The sequence below is a fragment of the Vicugna pacos genome, unplaced genomic scaffold (genome assembly GCF_048564905.1).
Source record: "Vicugna pacos unplaced genomic scaffold, VicPac4 scaffold_19, whole genome shotgun sequence".
Classification (NCBI taxonomy): Eukaryota; Metazoa; Chordata; class Mammalia; order Artiodactyla; family Camelidae; genus Vicugna; species Vicugna pacos.
The window spans coordinates 24,791,524-24,811,322 of NW_027328740.1; the positions used below are offsets into that span (position 1 = coordinate 24,791,524).

The window sequence follows — 19,799 nt, forward strand, 5'->3', positions numbered from 1 at the left end:
TTGTTTGATCTTTGTGTAATCGTGTCGGCAGGAAGGCCAGTACCGCCCTCTTGAGGCCTCCCCGAGCCGCCTCTGTGTATAACTGTCCTAGCGCCCCAGGGGATCGGGTCTGAAGCCTGGCACTCAGACACGAGGATGTCAGCTGGAGAGACAGGAATCCACTCCTGCCGTGGCTTCTGCTGTGGCTCAATGTGGCCATAAAAACGGATCCCACAGGCCCTGACGTCACTTGACTCACTGCAGGGATGCTCCCACACTGCCGCGTTCCCCCCAAGGACCGAGGGCTTTTGGCTTGTTCTGGAAGGCCCCACCCCCGAGGGGACACTGGGTCCAGTGGAGCGTCCAGCCTGCTTCCCCGCCAGCCCTTAGGGCCTTGGTGGGGCCTGGAACATCAACTACCCTCCCCTTAGGGACTCCTTTGTCCTTTCCAGCCTACAGACCTAGGTCATAAGCACCTTAACTCACCTGAGGGTGTTTTCCTCACTTCAGGGGCAGTGAGGACTGGGCTTCTTCACACTCCTAGTGCCCCAGGTCTGGAGGCAGTCTGGCTCTGCCGCCAGTCCTGCAGGTCCCGGCCACACCTCCTGTTGGTCACGGAGTCTGTGCTGTATTCTCTTCCAGGACAACAGGTGCACTCTGCCCCCCCGCCCCGTCCCCATCAGCGGTGGCAGAGGCGGCGGACAGGCGGGTGAGCTTGGGCCTGAGACAATGCCCGGAAACCAGTACCCCAGAGGCCGCTGGTGACTAGAGGGACCCCGGGGCAGAAGGCAGCATGGGATGGGAGGCGGAGGAAAGTTCAGGATAACGAGATGAAAGTGGGAACAGATAGCACCGTGAGGACCTCGACCATGAAAGGGAAGAAGATAGACAGTGGCAGCTGGAGCAGTGTTGGCGTTAAAAACTGCGGGCTTTTTCATTTAATTTTATTAATTACCATTACATATAGTGACATATTTTTATTTGATTAAAGATTAGGTGCCATGTCATATAACAGGATATAGTATATTATTTATTAAATAATACATAATAGTAGATATACTAGCATGTTATGTTCTGTTTATTTATTATCAGATAGTATACAATACATATGTAGTTATTTATATACATAATATATAATTCATGTATCTATATAATATATAACACATAACAATGTAGGATTATGATTAATATGTTTTATAACAAGATTACATAACAATAATGATGTAATATTATCCATTGTATACCTTGGTTCATGACACATTCTCACCTAAGGTGCCTGTCAGAAGTATTTATTTATTAAAATTAATATTATAAGAAACAGTTGTGAACCTATCACCCAACATCAGAACAGGACTATTGACAGTGACATACTGTGTCCTATCCTGCCCTAGGCCTCTTCTCACAGGAAGCAACCAGCATCCTGAATCCTGGCTTACACTTGCCTTGTGTTACTTTCACACACAATATTTAAGATCAGTTAAAACAAATGAACTGCAGGTACATGCAACGAAGTGGATGCATCATACACTCTATGTTAAATTGAAAAAGTAAGCCCAAGAAGGTAGCCTATAGTGTGCTAAGCTTTTAACTGTGTATATATATGTCAACTAAACTCACTAAATTAAGAACCACTACAGCTAGAGTCCAGGTGGGAGAGGGACAGATAAAAGGTGAGGTGAGCAGATTTGCTGCAGGTGAGCAAGTTCCTTTCCAGTAAGATGTCATTCTCTCTGAAGCAGGAGGCAAGGCCATCTGCTGGGAGTCAGGGAAGAGACAGAGGGAAGCTTAGAGGTGTGCAGAGAGCACAGAATGTTGACACCACTGTGTGGCAAGTGGGGAAATGTGCTCACTAGAGAAATCCTGGAGGATTGCCTGGCAGTGGCAACATGCTGGGCATTGATTTGTAGTCTTAGTAATCTGTGCTGGGAGAGCCTGCTGCCTGCAGGCTCAGAACAAATAGAGCTGGGTGAACCGAGATGGAAGTCGTCCTGGTGAGGAAATGAAAAGATCAAGGTTCAAGGGAGTTTTGTTTGTCATAAAGAGAGTGCTGACTGTGGATGCAGAGCTGGAAGGTGGGGAAGTGGAAGTAAGAGGAACGTGGACAGGTAGGAAAGCAGAGGAGTCAGTGCATGATGCCCCAGTGAGGGTGAAGGAGGGCCAAGGAGGCTGGTGGAGAAGCAGCTGGATGGCTAGAGTTGGGCACATAAAGGAGAGAGGCTGGACCTTGGGTGGAGACACGCCCGGGTATGAGCCCCGGGGTAGGGTGAATGGGAGGTGTCTGGCTCAGGCTGACGGAGAAGAAGACCCTATAATGACCATACTGGGTGGCGGAGGGAGAATCAACATTGACGTCTTGATGGTAGGCGGTGAGGCAATACAGAGTTGGTGGTCCAGCTGCTCCTGACTGAGGCAGATGAGCAGGGAGGCCAGGGTGGCAGGCACTGCTAGGAATGGACTGGGTTTTCCAGGTGCTCCCAAGAGAGGAGGAGAAATCAGCTCATGGGGGAAAGTGAGCACAAGGAGGTCAACCCAGGCTCCTGATCAAACGGAGGGTGTGATGGGGCAAATCGTCAACTCCAGAGATGGTGGCCCAGGAAGCAGGGACCATGGGTGAAGTGAGGGGACACTCAGAGAAGAGAGGGAGAAGAGTCTTCTGGGTGTAGGGGGAAGAAAGGCCCCAGGACAAAGGAGCACATGGGCACAGTGATGAGGATGGACTGGCTCTGTTGTGACACTGCAGGAATGGCTGGATCTTTGTCCTGAGGGCTTAGTTTGGGGGCCTACTGGCCTCATGAGGGCCCCCCTCTCAGCAGCCTGGACAGATGCTCCCGCTCCTGATAGCTCTGTGGCCACCACTGTTCCCGGAGGGGCTCTGCCTCCATCTTCTATCAGACATTCCTGCCCAGTCCCCGACTGCCAGCGAGGGAGCCTGGGCCTCAAAGCCGTTTGCCGTGGAGGGACACAGGCTCCTTGGAGAAGCAGGCTGATCTTATTTTTCTCCGTAACCCACGGCCTAGCAAAGCGCCAGCCTATGGGTGGGCCATTCAGGGGCTCGGATACTTCTTAAATTAACTCAAAGCAGTAGAATAGCAGAGCTGGAGGAAGTGACCACTGAGCTCACAGAGTTCACTGCCCACACCCCCATTCTACAGATGAAGAAACAGAGGCCAAGCAGTGAAGCAGCCTTGGCCAAGGTCACGCTGCTCTTTAATGCTGGCCTGTGTTGGGCATACCAAGTGTTAAGCTGCACTGAAGGGCCTGAGAGGGGGCTCTGGGGCCAGACAGCTTGGGTTCAAGTCCCACCCCTGCCATTTACTAGCTGTGTGATTAATGACTGTCCTTCCTGTAAAGTGCCACCTCATTGGTTTGTCATGAACACAGAGTTCCTGGAACAGCAGGACAGAATTCTTTAAAGGTTTGCTGTTGCTTTTGTTACTATTATCACCAAGTGAACCCTGAAATGAAGAACAAAGACAGCAAGATTTTTTATTTTAAAAGATTTTAAAATATGATGATGACTGTTTGATTTAATCTATTCAAGTTTGCATTTGACACTTATTAACAACTACACAATGGATGACTTTTGAGGAAATGTTACTTCATGTCTCTATTTCTCACTAACTACACAGGCTATTCAACAGAAAGCAATTTTTTTCCAGGAAGAGGGACAAAAAGTTAACAATATCTCTGTACCTCTCGGTTCCCAGTGAGTTGGTTGTGATCTGTCAACCCAAATTTGGGGAAGTGCCCGCTCCTCCTGGGCCAGCTGCACTGCCCAGCGGCCTCCAGGGGGCGATTTACCCCCACACGAATCCAGTATCTTGGTTCATATCTTTGCTTCAGATCCCTCAAGGACTGCCCATGCACCAGGGCCCCATCTGCCCCGCCAGTCTCACCTGCTGGCCTCCAGGAAACTATCCTGGGTCTCAACCATCCTCTGTTCCTATGCCTGTCCCACTACTCTTCATTTTGTCCTTCAAGTGTGGGCTCCTGTGGCTCGCCACCAAGCAGGGGTCTCCCAGTCCTCCACCTTGGGGAACTGCATCGTCCTGCATGGTGCCTAGCGAACCTGTGTGGAGGCAGGAAGAATACAGAACAACAGGTGCTCAGAGGGGCTGCCTTTCCCACTACAGGGGCCCTGGAGGGCTTTCTCCCAGCTGGTTATTCACAGGCGCTGACGCTGTGGAATCTCGATCTTACCAATTTAAAGGGCATCATCACTAATTACAAAAGAAATCATTTTTTCAGTAGCAAAAGGAGAAAAGACTTTGTGCCCCGTGCCCCCATCTTTCTTCCTCCGCCTACAGAGGTGATTCTCACTCTCTGGGCAAGGGTAGAAAGCAACAAACAGAATATTATTTTTCAATAATTCTTCTTTCCCACTCTGAAGATTGCATCCCAGGACCGATGAAGGCTAGGATGGTTTGGCTTCCCTGTACTGAGTATTGAGAGGCTCAGGGGGCAGGGGGTTAGGGAGATAATTCAGCAATATGGAACCAAACAGAGACATTAAAAAGTTCTACTCTAAACAAAAAGGAAGCAGGATGCTATAGAAATGGGAAAACCATCATTGGAAATGACATAACGAGTTACAAGACAATAAACATGAAGATGTAAAAAAGAAAAAGTACATCAAAATACAAAATGGTGGGAAAGGGAGACGGTAGCAAGAAAAGATAGATTTTTTTCTCTTTCTTTTTCCTTTTTCTCATTATTCTTAGGATGTGTTGGAGCCTACGTGATTATCAGTCTAAAGGAAATAGATATGGTAATGGGTTGATATACTTGAAAAATAGGGTAACCACAAATCGAAAGGATATAATAGAGTTAAAAAAAAAACCAAAAAAGAAACAAACTCTAAATGGCTTAAAGACTTAAACAGACAAGACGCTAAAAAACTCTCAGAAGAAAACATAGGCAAAACATTTTTTGACATATATCTCAGCAGGGTTTTCCTAGGGCAATCCACCCAAGCAACAGAAAATAAAAGCCAAAATAAACAAATGGGACCTAGTTACACCTATCAGCTATTTCAAAGCAATAGAAACCATAAGCAAAACGAAAAGACAACCTATGGATTGGGAGAAAGTATTTGCAAAAGATGAGACTGAACATGGCTTAACCTGTAGACTATAAAAATAGTTCATACAACTTAATAAGAAAAAAAAAACAACCCAATCCAAAAATGGGCCAAAAAACTAAACAAGCAATTCTCCAATGAAGATATACAAATGGCCAATAGTCATATAAAAAAAGGCACAATATCACTAATTATCAGAGAAATTCAAATCAAAACTACAATAAGTTATCATCTCACACTACTCAGAATGGTCACCATTCAAACATCCACTCACCATAGATGCTGGAGAGGCTTGGAGAAAAGGGAACCCTCCTACATTATTGCTCGGAATGTAGTTTGGTGAAGCCAATGTGGAAAACATTATGGAGATTCCTCAAAAGACTAAAAAAAGACATCATTTGATCCAGCAATCCCACTCCTGGGCATATATCCAGAGGGAACCTTAATTTCAAAATATACCTGCACCCCAATGTTCACAGCAGCATTGTTTTCAATGGCCAAGACATAGAAGCAACCTTAACGCCCACTGACAAATGACTGGATAAAGATGTAGTATTTATATATAAAAGAATATTACTCAGTTGTAACAAAGAAGGAAATAATGCCATTTACAGCAACATGGATGGACTTGGAGATTATCACACGAAAGTGAAATAACTCAGACAGAGAAAGACAAGTAACATATGATATCACTTATATGTGGAATTTTTAAAAAAGATACAAATAAACTTATTTACAAAACAAAAACAGACTCACAGACTTAGAAAACAAACTTAGGAGTTTGGGATTAACAATTACAAACTACTATATGTAAAACAGACAAACAGCAAGGATTCACTGTAGAACACAGGGGAAAATGTTCAGTATCTTGCAACCTATAATGGAAAAGAACCTGAAAAAGAATAGACTATGTATATGTACAACTGAATCACTATGCTGTATACCTGAAACTAACAAAACAGCTGTATATCTGAAACTAACAAAACATTGTAAATCAACCACATTTCAATTTAAAAAAAAAGATAAGCTCTAAATAGCTGTATTCAAAGAAAATCTTCAATCTTACCTCTTACAAAAAGTAAAATGGGAAGCTTGAGCAGGACCAAATTATACTGAATGAGAGGTTACATACCTTCTCCAGCACGTGGCCCATGGTACACATACATCGTGTTTTCCTTCAGGTAAGAATGGCCCTTAATGCCCTGGGAGCGAGTCCTGCTGGGACAAAGCCTCTGTGGCAGTGGCCTCCTTGTCACCGCTCCATCTCACCAGAAGGCCAGGGTTTTCAGAGGGGAGGGAACACAGAGCTCATACACTTCAGATATATTTCCTGAGAAAAATTGTGGAAAGACCAAATTCACCTGCAGTGCAGGAAACATGAGCACGGCCCCTAAGCAGACTGACAAGCCCGAAGCAAGACGGCCCGATGTTCACATTGGAACCAGAACAAAAACCGTCTGGCCCCAGTTAAACGATCACCATCTCACCTGCAATGAACTGTTCATACTCAGTGTCAGTGATGTTTCTGTTGAGACTTCAGAGATCAAAAAAGTCAGACCAGGGAATCCGGACCTGGTGGATGTCCAGGCTCTACCAATGGTAGAGGCGGCCCCAAGGGGGTATCACCAGCACCGACTCCTCCATTTTCAGCAGGGTCTTCAGGAGGAAGGCGATATGGATACAGACGCCCCTACGGAGGCTGAAGCCCTCCGGAGGGTTGACATAACACAGAAGGTACCTGGCAGGGAGCAAAGGAGAGCGGGTCTTCAGGGCCAGGTCTCTGCACAGGAATCCCGGCTTAGATAGAACAGATACAATGGGAAGCTCTGCACAGCACATGGCCTAGACTCAAGACACGTTCAGCAGCTTCTGGTTTGTATAGTGGAGGCACTGCCCACCGATCTCTGTGTGGCCAATTATTTCGAGTCCGCGAGCACATGCAGAAGACATCTTGGCATCTGTCTATCAACGCTAAGCACCTGACTAGTACCTGAGCACCCGTTCTCCAGGGGCCCTCAAACTTCTTGGCCTAAAGACCCCTGTACACTCTTAATTACTGAGGACTTCAAAAGTCTGCTGTTTATGTAGGTTAAATCTATCAATAGTTCCTGTGTTAGAAGTTAAATAAGAACTTTAAAAAATGCTTATGAGTTCACTTAAAAATAATAACAACCTACTATATGTTACCATTAATACTCTTAAGCAAAAAATAAGTATATTTTTCTAAACAAAAATCATTAATGAGAGGAATAGCAGTGATTTTAATTTCTGAAAATCTCTTTTGGACTGGTGAGAGCTTAATTCTATCTGTCTCTACATTACCTGTTTTGTGATATCACAGACCAGGTTTTCCCTGGAAAACCCCACAGGAAACTCGGGAGTGCAAGAGTGTGCAAAAGGCAGGTGACTTTCCGGCGTTCCTACGAAAATAGTCTTGCATCTCAGGGGCCTCGGACTCACTTTGATAACTGCTGCCCTACCCTAGGCGAGACTCTCCTACACAAGAGCCAGGCAAGTGTCCTGGCTTCTTTAATGAGTTACCGCAGCAACACCCCTCCCTTCTCTGTGTTAATGTTTCCCACAACCTCCATTACTGCAGATGAGGATGTAATCCTCAACTGAGGCCTCTAATCCCAGAAGACTACCAACCTTGAAAGGGAGGGGCCCATCTACCATCTCTACACCCCGCACAGTCTATTTTGAGTCAAGCCCTAGATAACTGCTAATTGACACTGACCCTTGTCTTACTCCTGAGTTTTATCGAAGGAGCCAACATCTGGATGGAACTGAAATTTCCCTGCTGATATACAAGGCTGATAAACCACCCTATTCCAACATCTGATTCTGGGGCTCTTCAAAACCCGGGTAAGGCCCCGCTTCATAAAAGACGGGTCCTCCACCTGCCCTTCCCAGGGGTTCTGGGAGGCCGCGGCCACGCATGGCTACCCGGACTCGCGGTCCAAGCCCCAGAGCCCGAGGGGGAGGAAAGCCGGAGGCTGTGCCCCAGCCCTGTCCCCCCCGCCCCAACCCGCTCCCCAGCACCACAGCCCTCCCCGGCCGCCACACCAACCCGGATCCCACCCCAGTCCATGTCCACTGGCCCCGCCAACGGCACGGCCGTACGTTTACCGTCTGTGAGACGCCGCCCCAGAAAGGATGTTGGCCGCCGACTGACGCGGCCAGAACTAGTGGCCCGGCCAAGCAAGCCGCCATCCCCAGCAGCAAACACCGCCATGGTCCCGGGCAGCTGCACACTTCCGGAGCCCGCTGCCTGCCCCAGAAGCGCACGCCGGCCCGCGAGGAGCGCGGCGTCTGTATCCATGGCAACGCCGCGGGGCCCTCCCCTAGCGCTTGCGTCTGCGTCCTCCCGAGGCTAGACGTGCGAGGGCAGAACTTTCGGAGCCAATGGGAGCAAGGGCGCGGCCAGGACGGGGGTGGGGGGAGGCTTATGGGGCAGCTGGGCGGGGCCGGGGCGGGCGGGGCCGCGCGGACGTCCTCACCTGCAGGTGGCACCGCCCGGAGGCTGGGGCAGTGCTGCCACCAGTGGGCGGGGCGGCGGTGCAGCGGGGCGGGGGCACCCTCACCTGTCTGTGTGCGGGGCTCAGCCTGGGCTCCGGGGCCTCCGCTTGCACCGAAGTGGACCCAGGCTACCGGTGGGCAAGATAGAGGACTGAGCCCAGGCAGGCACGGCTGGCCAGGTAGGGCACCTGAAGTGCAGATCCGCCAGGCCGGCTGCCGGCCTTGAATACGCGCTGCTAGGCAGTTTCCAAGAAGACGGGATCTGTTCCAAGAGGGGAGGTAGGGCAGGGTGCCAGATGCATGGTTGGGTGCGGTCTTACAGGAGAGCCACATTGAGAGGGTGCACAGCAGCCCCTGTGTTGGCGGGGCTAGGAATTTGGGGTATAGGGTGGGGATGATGTGTGCCATGCCCTGTGGTCTCCCAAAGAACTCGCACCCCCACGCAAAGGACCCTGCTCCCTCCACCCTTCACTGCATCCCCTGCCTTCCCCAGCACCACCGCCCCTGCCCCCGGAGTGTCCCATGACCTCTCCCCACACCAGGCACTGTCCCTGTTACAGGTACTTATCTCCTGGTGGTTCCAGCCCAAGGGTGGGGGCTGTATCTGACCAGTTAGGATGCCTGGAGCCTTTGTATGAAACCTCAGACTATAATGCAGGCGTGCACAGAGGCCCCTCAAACAGGATTCCCTGCATTCCCTCCCCACCACGCACCCACAGCGCAGCTGCCACACCAGGCCAAGCCTGCCGGAGGACCGCTGTTCCCTCTCCTCCTGTCCCTGATCAAGAGTGCACCGCCCACACTGCTGGGTATTTAGTGGGCCTTAGAAGAGCAGCTGGTATTTTCATGGACAAATATTTGCTCTTTTGGGAAGAGTTGAGTGCAAAGGGATGTAGGGTATGCCTTTTCTGTTGTCCTGGAACTGGTGACAAGGATGCAAACTTAAGTCAAAGCAGTTTTTAGAGAGAGCCGCAAAATATCTTACCCAATGATCACTGTTCCCCAACAAAGGCAACACCACCTGGCGGGTGGGGTCCTGGTCCCTCTTTCTGGAGGTTGGGCTTTGCACCCTCCAGCTGGGACAGAGCCCGAAACAGCTCTGAACACGCTCCAACAGGCTTTCCCAGCACAAACTGCCTTTATTTTGAATCTGGCTGAAGGAAGCAGCTGAGAAATCTGGGTAAATCTTCCTGGGTGTAACCATGCCTTTTGTGCTGAATGAAAGAGCGGCTCTCCAAATGCTTACATCTTAGAACTGAATGTGTGTCGAAGCCTTCATGCATGTAGCATGTTGGGAACAGCGTTTCATGGTGAGGGGAACTATATAACTTACATGTGTATGGGGAAGCCCTCACTCCAACAGGCTTTTCCTGCACAAACTGCCTTTATTTCGAAATTGGCTCTTGCTGAGAAATCTTGGTAAGTGTTCTTAGGTGTAGCCATGCCCATTATGCTGGATGAAAGAGCGGCTCTACACTTGTTCACATCTCAGAAGTGAATGTGTGTTGAAGCCGTCATTCATGTAGCGTGTTGGGAACACAGAATTTCGTGGTGAGAACTATGTAAATTACATGTCTATGATGAAGAACTCGCTAGAACCGGGTATTCCAGCGCATACTGCCTTTATTTCGAAACTGGCTTCTCAGAAGCCTGTGGTCTCCACTGCAGGTCTGTCTCCAAACCCAGGGCCAGCATGGTGACTCTGCTCCCCCTGTCTATTCTGGAAGATCTAGGTGTCCTCCATGGCCCTTCCACCATTGTTTTTTTTGGAAAATTCCGCAGATGGAATGGGCCTGAGAACAGGAGAGCTGGATGCCAGAAGTCACTGCCCAGTGTGTGGCTCCTGGGAGGGGCATCTCCTCTCCGTGGGCTCTGATCTAACCTCCCCACTCCCCCACCCCCACCCCTCTCCTCCTGCATTTCCTGATTGATCCCTGGATAATGGTCCATACCAGGAATGACCTGGGAGAGGTTTTATGAGTCTTTAAGTGGAAAAAAAAAAAGAAATCTTTAGACAAGTTACTGAAAGTAACTTCCAGCTTTACCGGGAAAGTCCTCATTCCAATGTTTAAGGCTAGTTGACAGGGTGTCAAATTGCTTAACCACTCACAGCTGAGCAAGTGCTACCTCTCTCTCCAGCTCCCTGCAGCATCCACCTGTGGCAACTTGGCCAAAAGAAGGCAAGAAAGCTCTTTACCCTCGCTAGCACCAGCGTGGCTTTGGAGTCAGTGGAGGCTGAGAGAAAGGGCCCCGCCCTGAGGTTTCGGGGGCCTCCAGCCACAGCCAGAGGAGCGGGGGTTTTCAGAGTGGCCCAGCAGGGAAACCAGGCAAGGCCACCTGGCCCAAGTCTTCCCTGCCCAGACAGCCTCATGAACTGCTTTGGGCCACACTCCCCGTTTGGGCCCCCTGCAAAAAGGTACCACGGGAGCCACACCTGAGAAGGCAGAAGGACAGCCCTTTAGCCTGGGGTCCCTGCAGGTGTGTCCTGTGAGACCTGTGGCCACATAAGTTCCTTGTCTCTCCAGGTCACTGAAGGGACTGTGCTGGGCATCTTGGTCAGGGACATGGGAACACCTCTAAACTCTGAAGAAGGACAGAGAGACTCTTCCTGGAAGCAAGGATTCCAGGGAGACACCTTGCCCAGAACTGGGGGACTGTGTCCTGAGTAGACCCCTGGGAGGCAATGTGGGGCTGTGGGGTCCTCTTCTGAGAAGGGAGCAGGTGTGTTTTCCGGGGGTGGGGTCCTGCTTTGTCCAGACATGTCCTTGTGTAAGACTCACTTACAAACACCTCCAAGTCCACCTAGGGGTGGCCCCAGAGGTGGGGGTAGAGGAGGAGAGTGAAGGGTGCAGACTTAGGGCCCCCCGAGCCACCCAGGGAGCCAAGGGTCAGTGGGAACATCTTGGGAGTCTAGTGCAGGGGTGGAGGACGAGCACTAAGAACATGCCAAGTCATGCAATAAAGTGACCTGTGACCACGAGACACAGGTGGCCGTACACCAAAAGAGGCAGATAGAAATTTAGACCCAGGATCTGAGAACCTTGAGAGGGGCTGGAGGGTCCCAGGAACCCTCAGGAACAGCTCTTCTAGGGGCACAGACATCCCAATACACACATTTCTCATGGAAGCTATTTGGGGTGCAAAGTGAGTTACCAGGATCCTGAACTTAGTATGGAATCCCACCCCCTTGTTCATCACGGTTCCTGGCAATAAATTGCTGTCATTTGTCCCTGGACATGCACAGGGGAGCTGACTGCTGTGGGGGTCACTGCAGGACTAGAATCTTCTGGTGTGTGCTCTGTGACCACAGAAACCCAGGGGGATTTCTCAACGGGAGAACCTGGAGACCATGCCTGCTAGGACCACCCTCATGGGATGGCCAAGGAGCTCGTGGTACCCAGGTCACCAAGTGACGAAGTTGTGAGGTTGCCTGGGGTATCCTGGGGCATGTAGATTTCTGAGGTCAGCACGTGGGCCCAGCACTGCTGGATGGTCTGCACAAAGAGGGTCCTGCCCTCCTGATGATGGCTCTTAACACCTGCAGGGAAACTGCTCTCAGGGCTCCTGGAGGTCCATATTGAGAGTGTCCTGCCAGCCTTGTGGGGTCACCTTCCCCTGATGCAGAAGCAGACCTCTCTCCCTTGAGGCCCAGGGGACACCTGGTTCAGGTCCCACCTGTGTGCCCTGGACACGCAGAGCCCCAGAGCTCTGGCACAGACTGGGTTGTGGTCGTGTCCGGGCAAAAAAGGCCCTGGGAAGGGGCTCATTCAAGGGCAGAGGCCACTCTGCAGGGATGCTGGACCTGGCAGCAATGCACTGCTTCAGTACTCCATTGGTTTGGGTTTCCAAGCTGTGGGATGGAAGGGCCTCTCCTTCCTGCGGTGCAGTCGGGGGAACTAGATCCATCGTCAAGGTCAGCCCTGAAAATGGAGGCTGCGCTACCTCCATTCCTGGAAAGAAAATCAGTCCCCTCCAGTCCAGGTGATTCAGAAAGTCATCCAGCAATGTTCGGGGCCCCCACTTTAGGCTTTGAATTAGAGCTGAGCGGCTTAGGAGGCCAGATCCCTGTCCGTGGCTCCAGGAGCAGGCTTTCTGCTGGGGGACAGGATCCTCACAAACACCTGTGTCTTTGTGGGACACTCCCCTCTGACAAGCTGGGAGGCAGGGTGCGGTTGTGGGAAATCGTGTTTACATGAGCAGAGGGCCACCATGTGGTGGCGGCACAGGAGACTGTGAGAATGAGTCCCACAGCCTTTCTGGAATCAAAAAACTGGCAAATGTGAAAAAGTGCATAATTTGTTTTATTGAACAGGCTGCTTATGTACGTTTGGAGGACCAGGTTCAAGGACTCAGCATCCCTCCAGGACAATAGCCTCAAGAGAAGAACAGACAGAGCAGGAGGAGATCTGGGGTTTCTCCCAGGAATGAGGTGTAACAGGGATTTCTGCAGATTTGCAAGGAGTCCCCAACCACTGAGCATGGGGTTACAGCCCCACGAGACCCCTGTCATGTTTGGCTTGGGCTCTGGCTCTGGCCTGCTCATGTATTCTTCCAGCAGAGTTCCAGAAACTCAGAGGGTGGACTTAGAGGGGCTGCGTTTGGAACCTAGTGATGAGGTGGAGGGTCCTTTATATTGAGTCCCTTCATCCTAATCACCGTAGCTGAAGCCCAACACCCCCCAGGCCCCCATGGTTGCCGTGGAGGGAGAACAAGCCTGGCAGGCGACCTAGGGGTCCCACTACTGTGTCCTTCTCTTGTCTTCGTTCCCTTTCACCCCAGAAGGTGTGATTGTCTCGTGTCATGGTGGCCTCCACAATGTCCCTCCCAGTAATCTCTCTTCTCCATCAGGTGGGGTTCCCAACCCTGCTCAGCCTTCTCTTCATGGATGCTGAAGGATCAGGCCCACCTGAAGTTCTGAGCTTGAGCAGTAAGGTGGAAACAAAGAAACCAATGGAAACAAAGAAGCAAGTGATTGTGGCAAACCTCCCCACCACAGAGAAGCTTCCGTGAGTGGAAGGGAGAGTGTGGGCATGCCCGTTTGCTTCCTGTCTCCCAGTGCTCTTAGCTTTCTTATTGCCTACCTGCATGGTTACAACAAAATGATCTGCAAAACTGAAATTATTTACTCTCTCACTTTTACAGGAAAGGATGGCCAGCCTCTCGTCCGGTACCAGGCAAGAAATTGGAGTTCCTTTCCAGTTTGGAAACATTTTGGCAGGCCCAGATTTGCAAAGGTCTGTAAGAGTAGTTACGGAGTTTTGCTTTTAAACTTTTTTACGGCTGTGTATACTTGTGAGATGTGGTTGTGATGTGTAATTCTGAGCCGGGATTTTCTCAAACTGTTTCTCACTTCTTACACCAGACATTCCTAAATTCCAAGTGGAACTGCATATTAAGGAAGCCATGGAATTTAGCAAAAGGATACAGATCTCATTTCCTTTTAAGCATCGATGTACCTCCATCATGGCAGTATTTGTTATGTGTTATTGATAGGGGAACTAAGTAGTAAACAGATTAATAGAAAATAGGGGATTTTAGGTACACAGGTTCATCTTTTCAATTTGTTTGTAATATTTGCAGTTTAAGATGACCATTCCTGAGGAACAGGCAGCCTCTTAGAATGAAATAGCATTTCCTCTGAACCATAATTAATTTTTATTTTGTAGACAGCAGGAAGGGTAATAACGCATCAAACATTTGGGGACGTCAAAGAGAAAATGTAACTTTCTGGGAGCGCAATCCCCCGCCTCCCCCTGCCCTTTTTACTGTTCCATTCTCCCTGGAAGGCTCTTTCTTATCTTCTGCTCATGGCTCCAGTAACTCTTTCTTCCTCCTTGTTCCTCAGCTGGTAACGTTAGTTTTATACTTTGAACAAGCAAACAAGCCAACAGAAGAGAAATTTCACAAGCAACTCCCAGCACATCCGCTCGCCTTCTGATGTCTGTGACCTTCACTCTCGGTGCCCCACTGCTTATTAAAAGTGGCATCGAAAGCCAGTTCCTCCAAAAGTCCCCGAGGCCCCATCCCTCCCATCTTCTCTGGGTTGTCACTCCCAAAACCATCCTCTCTTTCACTGCCTCATCTATTTTGTTCTCCTGCTAGTTGGCACCCATCAGTATATAAACGTCCATCCTCTTAAACAAACAGCTCTCGTTGACCCTAATTCACCCCCACCAATTGCCACCCTGTGTCTTTGCAGCAAATCTTTAAGGAGTTGTTTAAACTCACTATCTGCATCTTCTCTTGAGCCATCCCCTTTTACACCCACTCTGGCTTTTCGCCTGATCCCTCGCTCTATGGAAACTGCCCCGTCAAGGCCATCAGTGACCCCATGTTGCTAAATATAGTGGTCAATTTTGACTCCTCATCATGCTTGGTCCCTCGGTAGCATTTGACCCAGCTCTTCCATCCTTCCTACCCCGTGTTCCTGCTTCACTCAACCTCCAGCCCATCACTCTGTCTGTTTCTGCTTTTGGCCTGCTGGCTGGTCCTTTGCCAATGTCTCCTGTTTTTTCCAAACATATACTGTGGGTGTTCCCCAGGGTTTGTTCCTGGGCCTCTCCTCTCTCTCTCTCTGCTATTCCTTTGGTGGAAGCAACCCAGGCTTGGAAATTGGCATGCCATCAATTTCTCGATTTCTCCAAAATTCCCTGATTTCCCCTTTCTATCTGAGCCTTTATCCCTGAGACTCACATCACATTCTTTTCCTTTCATTCATCTTGCTTTCTCATTCATAATATGTTCTACTATGTAATTACTTTTCCAAATTTTGAATCAGTACATATATATCATGTAAAATGCTCAAATATGTATTATTTCCACTAAGATGCTAATTCTACCTTAGAACATTTCTGCACTTCTGTATTTATTTGAATAAAGGGAATAGTATTTCTACAAGCCTCATAGTTAAACACTGTGTTAGTTTGGGGCTATTATGTAACATGAAATAATGGTACATGAACATAGTCGTTTTTCATTTATTTTTATGTAACACTGAGATGAGGTTTTTGCCCTGAAGACTGGTTTTATTGAAATTTTACCTACGTTACGGACAGTTTATGTGAAAGCCCTCATTTCTCCCCTTTTTTGATATATGTTCCATTTGGCTATATATAACATATAACTTGGCATGAAGCAAAATTCCCAAATCATTCACATAATACAATTAATATGTTTAAATTATATTTTTTAGATGTTAAAAAGAAAAAGAAAACAGATTCCTCTACCTATTAGGCACTTCTGTGGCAATATGTAACACACCCCTTAACCATGACATTGAAGAACTGAGATACCAGCCCCTTTCCACCTGCTCAGCCCCACCTTTTCCCATCCCCTTTCCCATCCGGAGAGGACATCCCTCCCATTGTCCAGGCCCAGATGTTGGAACCATGTCCTTTCTCTCTCTTTCTTTTACACTCACAGACAGCAAATCCAGCTTGTTAGAAAATTCTGGATATTCTGTCTTAATTAAATACCTGCTCTCTGCTCCCCGCCCTCCTAAGAGCCACCTTCAGCCTTTCCTGGATACCAATAGCCTTCTGTTTCCATCTTTGCTTTCCTACAATCTCTCATCCACACAGAGTCAGAGGGAGCCTGTAAAAACATACATTGGGGGTGGTGGGTGTTGCTCAGTGGTAGGGCGCATGCTTAGCATGCTTGAGATCCTGGGTTCAATCACCAGCACATTCATTAAAATAAATAAATTACTTCCCCCCAAAAAACACAAACACAAAAGCATAAGTTGGACTACATCACCCCTCCCCTCAAAACTCACTAAACGGGTCACCATGTCATTAGGAGCCAAAGTCGTCACAAAGGCCTCAGGACCCGGCGTGCTCTGCCTCTCTGCCCACACTCTCCCCCTCACTCTGGGGGCCTCTGGCTCCGGCTCTTCCTTCTTCCTCCGGATCTATTCTGCTTCAAGTTCATTACTCCGTGAGATATGCCAGGATTGCCTTATTCCCTCCTGTCTGCCTCCCACCCGACCGCCATCACCCGAGTTTGCTCATATCACTCTTTTTTAAAAATTTTTCCAAACTCTTGCTACCCCAACATGCTGCCTGTTTCCTCTGCTAAAATTCTGAGCCCCCAGTGATGGGGAGTCATGTGTACTTTGTTGACTGATAAAGCCCGAGTGCCTTGGGAACGGTCTAGTTAGGAGATTCCCGTACGTAGTAGGAGCTTATACACATTTGCTGAATGAATGTAGATGCCCTGGTCCAATCCGATGGAGCACTTCTGTGACGTGCTCAAAGAATAACTCTCCTTTCCACCTGAGAGGGAGTGACAACTTCCTTGGTGATTAAAGGCAAGAATTTTTTGCTTTATGCTGTTAACGTTAGGCGGGGAGTCTGGGGGATCTTCATATATATTTTTAAATTTGGTTCACTCTGCAGTTGGTCTTTGGTCTCTGTATAATTTTGACAAACTCTTTATGAGTGATCATTCTTTGATCATATTGAACAGGTTCCAGGGGGAAGGACCAAGCCTGTCCCATCAGCCATCCTATGTGTCATGTCCTGGGACCCAGTGGATGCTCAGCATGTAAGTGAACCGACAGGAGTGAGTGAAGAGATGGGAGCATCTCATTATTGTGGCGGCTCTCTGTCCAATGCCTTGAGATTTGGGGAAGGGTTTACGAGTGCAGAAGGGAGAGGTCAGGTCCTCTGTGCTTTTCCTGAGTGCCCTGGCCTTACCCATTCCCCCAGCCCCCTCTGGGCAGCCAAGCCAAGGAGCTGGGCCACCAGTGGTTGTGCTGATCAATAATCCACCTTCACCCAAGTCCGGGGGTAGGTACACATTTTTGTAGACACTGGAGTCAGGTCCTTGGAGGAATTCCTCACCGAACTATGTTTTGGACCTTTTATTTTTCTCTAGAACCTCCAGCTGAAGAAGATTGTCTTAGACACATGAAAGTTGAGGACACCTTCTGTCCCCTCGCAACCCAGGTGGGGCTGGGAGTCTGCTGTTTCTATAGCCGGTGGGCTCGTGTTGATTTGGGCATCCCTGTGCCTGAATTCCTGCAGTACACTCGGTGGTAAGGATGGGGGTGCCTGGCAGGGAGGGAAGCGGGTCGGGAGACTGTGCTGGGCTGATGTTAACCTGGGGTGAGCGGGAGCCTGCTGATGCATGGCATCTCGGGGCAGGGAACTCTCCACACTCAAGAGGGGTTCCCACTCCCGCAGGGGCCCTTTGATCAGGGTGCTGGGCTGTCAGGGGACCACAGGGGTCCCAGTGAGGATTAGGGTGCCTTCAGGCAATGGGAAGTGTGGGGTCCAGCGGCAATTGAATTAACTGTGCACCCAAACCCAGCCCCCACCTCTTTCAGCCTACTTCCTAATCTGCAAAACTGGAATGTTATTAAACATCTCGCGGGGTCGTTGATGGGCTGGGACAGACTAGACTGTCAGGAGCTGGAATTCCTCTGTCCCCTGATTGTTTGCCTTCTTTCTGACTATTTGCTCTCACAAGCTCAGTCTCTCTGTCTCTCGCTCTTTCACTTCTAACTTTCTCTCATGCTCTGGTTTCATTTGATTTTCAACCACCGCCCCTCCCCTCCGCCAATCCCCAGATGAGTGAACTTGATTTCTATGTGTCAGTTCCAAATTCCCAGGAAAGATGCTCTGTCACCCTCTGGATCTGTTGTCCAACCCATGAGTTGTGGCCAGAGGAGCGAGTCCCTCTGGGACCTGCAGAGGGTCTCTGCCCAGCCTGCAGCCACCACTGTGGGAGCACATAGCTCTCCGTGGAGGAAGTACTGGCTGTGACCTTGTGTCACTAAGTGTGAATTTATGTCTTCTCTTGAACCACCTTCATCCTCCTAAACAAAGATGAAAATTAAACACTCCCGGGATTTGTGTCATGGAACACTCAGGGTGGGGGCTAATGGGGCTGGAATTTCTGCTGTATTTAAGGGGCTACAGTGAATCCCCAACGAGAGCCTGCAAAGGGAACAGCACCGGCCCCACCCGGCACTTAGGGCGCTGAGTCTGCGTGACGTTGAGCCAGGCTTCTGACCACAGCTCAGGGGTCTGGTCTGACCAATTAGCCTTTGAAACCAACCAGCTTTGGATTCCTCAATCCCACCCTGAGGTTTTACCTGAACCATCGGCTTCTGTATCTCTGAAGACAGATGATGAGGACCCTTCACGTAAGCCGTTCGCACAGCCCTGTTCAGGCCTTTGTGCTGCACGGTCTGCCCGGCGAGCTGACCGAGGTTGGTATTTTACTGATGTTAGAAGTAGTCTGGTTTCCCGATGTACTGTTTCACTGAGCAAGCAACAGAAGCCACTTCTCGCTGATAAAAGCAGAAAAGGGACATAATGTAAAGATACTGGGAGGGTGTGTGGAGTGGCCAGGACCGGAGCCAACCCAGGAGCTGTAGGAGGTGTTAGGGAGCCCCAGGCACCAGGCTGGGAGGGGTGCTACCGGGCCCCCTGCCACCCCAGAAGGGACCCCCCTCCACCCGACCCTCCACCTCACTCACTGCAGGTTCATGTCCCGGCAGGGCCAGGTCACACTGAAGCCACCAGCACACACCTCAGTTGGGGAGCTGGCCCCGTCTGAGCTGCGGGCGTGCCTGGTGTGGGGAGAGGCCCAGTTAGAGGAAGGCAGTTCCCCTACTGTTCCGAGTTAAGGTGCAAGTCAGTGCCCATCACTCAGGAGAGCCGGGCTGGACAGACCTCATTGTGGTGACTAGGCTGTCTGAGTTCACTTATTACTTTCTACGTTTGAAGGCCCTGGAGGGAGAAAAAGTGAAGGTTCTAGTACTTATTTTGTGTTTCCCACGTACCAGGTGTGGTAAGCAAGCCACTTCAGACAAGGCCCAGAGCAACCACGTAAATAGGCCACGGAGCAAGTCGTGCAGTCAGGCCTCTGTGGTCCCGAAACCCGTGTCCCCATCGGCTCCATAGTTACCAGTGGAAACTAGGCGGATTTATGGGACTGTGTGCTCCTGTGGGGGCTGGAATATGTGTGTTTAAGTCCACATCTTCAGAAACTCGGCTAGAACCACAGACACTGATTGCACAGAGGCAGAGGAAGGGAGGATTCCAGCCTCTGGTCCAGCTCGTGTGGAGCTCAGAAGTTCTTCCTCCTGTCCTGAAAATAACACCAGATCTGAGGGAGCTGCAAACCCATAGCTCTTCTTAGATCCCAGAAAACTGAGGGGGAAAGCTGCTCCCAACCCAGAGAGGTTGCAAAGGGAACAGCGGGCAGGCTT

At 49.7% G+C, this 19,799-nt stretch overlaps 2 long non-coding RNA genes across 2 annotated transcripts; one reads left to right on the forward strand and one right to left on the reverse strand.

Moving 5' to 3' along the window:
• Positions 1 to 3,182: 3,182 nt before the first annotated feature.
• Positions 3,183 to 6,797, reverse strand: LOC140693346 (uncharacterized). Its single transcript, XR_012069099.1, has 4 exons — positions 6,547 to 6,797; positions 6,192 to 6,389; positions 3,876 to 4,048; positions 3,183 to 3,434 (listed from the first exon to the last, which is right to left on the reverse strand). It is a non-coding gene; the product is annotated as an uncharacterized lncRNA (long non-coding RNA).
• A 10,238-nt stretch (positions 6,798 to 17,035) lies between these two features.
• On the forward strand, positions 17,036 to 18,768 carry LOC140693352 (uncharacterized). Its single transcript, XR_012069109.1, has 3 exons — positions 17,036 to 17,122; positions 17,456 to 17,615; positions 18,493 to 18,768. It is a non-coding gene; the product is annotated as an uncharacterized lncRNA (long non-coding RNA).
• Positions 18,769 to 19,799: the final 1,031 nt, after the last annotated feature.